Source organism: Fonticula alba, assembly GCF_000388065.1.
Source record: "Fonticula alba strain ATCC 38817 unplaced genomic scaffold supercont2.7, whole genome shotgun sequence".
NCBI classification, from domain to species: Eukaryota; order Rotosphaerida; family Fonticulaceae; genus Fonticula; species Fonticula alba.
Window position 1 is genome coordinate 307165 of NW_009242977.1, and position 1742 is coordinate 308906.

The window sequence follows — 1742 nt, forward strand, 5'->3', positions numbered from 1 at the left end:
GCGCCAACTCTCCAGAGCCGCGCCGCGCCCGGACCCCTCCCCCTGACGGGGCGGGCCGCATCGCCGACGCCGTTCCGTGTGCACCGCCCCCCGCTCCCCCCCCCGGTGCCAGGCGCAGAGGGCAGGGGCTCTCGTCAGCACGCGGCCCGCCCTGGGACGTATGGCTGGGAGCGCCGGGGGAGGGCGGGGGAATAACTGACCCTTGGAATATATATATATCCTTGTTATTAGCATAAAAGGCGGATGGGAAGACCCTTCCTATACCTTGATGTATGCCCGCCGCCTGGGGCGCGGCCGCGCGGCGGAGGGCACTCGCGCACGCGCGTGCGCGCGGGTACGCCCGGGCCGGCCTTGCGGCTGGCCCCTGCCGCAATTACCCGGCCGACGGCTGGGCGCACTCCAGCTGTTGCCCACACGTACGCGCACACGTACGCGCACGCGCACGCGCACACGCCCCCCCCCCCCCCGGGCGCACCTCTCCCCGATTGCCAGCCGGCAGGGAGGAGCCGCGGGGCGCGGGGAGGAATGCCGGGGGCCCGGCCCACGGCTGGTCGGGTGTTTGACGCATGTGCCGGCCGGGCCGGGGCCGGGGGCACTCGCGGCCCCGAGCACCAGCCAATGTCTGGGCGCCCGGGCCTGCTGCCGCACGATCGGCCCGGCCGGCGTGTTTCTAACCCGCGGCCGAGCGATGTGCCTGCCAAGCTCGGCGCCTCGGCCGGCACTGCGCGGCCGTGTGCGCGCATAATTGTTTTCTCTGGCCCGCGCCCCGGCCGCCAATCAGCCGGCGTAGGGCCGGCCGTGTAAGCGGCTGGGCAGCCCCCCCCCCCCCGCCCGCCTCGATTGGTCGTGCAGATCACCAGCGCCATCTGCCGGCCTCCAGCCCCGGGCGTAGTGAGGGCCGGGGGGAAGCCGCGTTTCGCCACGAGGGTGCGAGGCTTGCGGCCTCCGGGCCCAAGTCCGGGGGGGGGGGGGGGGAAGGGAAGACCGGTCACAGTGGCGCGCCGGCCGGAGGGACGCCCCGGCGGCGGGGGGCGCCCGGCGACGATCGCACCGCACCGCGCCCCGCCAGCCGGGTCCCTCTGTCCGGTGGTCCCGCGGGAGGAGAGTCACACCGCCAGGGCGCCGAACGCGCACCGGTCTACGCGTCCGGGGCATGCACGGTCGCGCCGGACCGAAGGACGGATGAAACAGGCTGGAGGCCCGGCCGGCCGCGCCGCGCCGCTCCCCCTCCCCTCTCCCCGGAGGGACGCCGGCTAGCCCGGGGGCCATTCACGTGTGGCGTCCGCGCCCCCGCCCCCCCCCCCCAGACATCCGGCGCTGCCCTCGCGTCGGCGCCCCCCCGGCGTGCTGTTCGCCGCCCGGCTCCGGGTCTTTTCCGCAGCCCCCGCCCCCGCCGCAGGTACCCCCCCCTGTCCGTGGGGCGCACAGGCGAGCGGGCGCGCATGCTCCCCCCCCCCCGAGGCCGGGAGACAGACAGGCAGGCAGGCGCCGCGACGCTCCTGCACCCGGTACCACTGACCAATGTTTACATTTGCTCGTATGCCGCTTGCTCGCATGCATGAATGCCCGGACGCAGGTCCGCGCTTGCTCGCCCGCCCGCCCTCCCGGCAGCACGAGGGCAAGGCCCGGACTCTGAAGGGCGGGATACCTCCGACACCCGGCTGCCACAGATCCAGCCACCCCGCGCCTTCTCCCTCGCCCCACCTGCCCCTGCCCGCTTTACCACCTCCCCACCTCCCCTC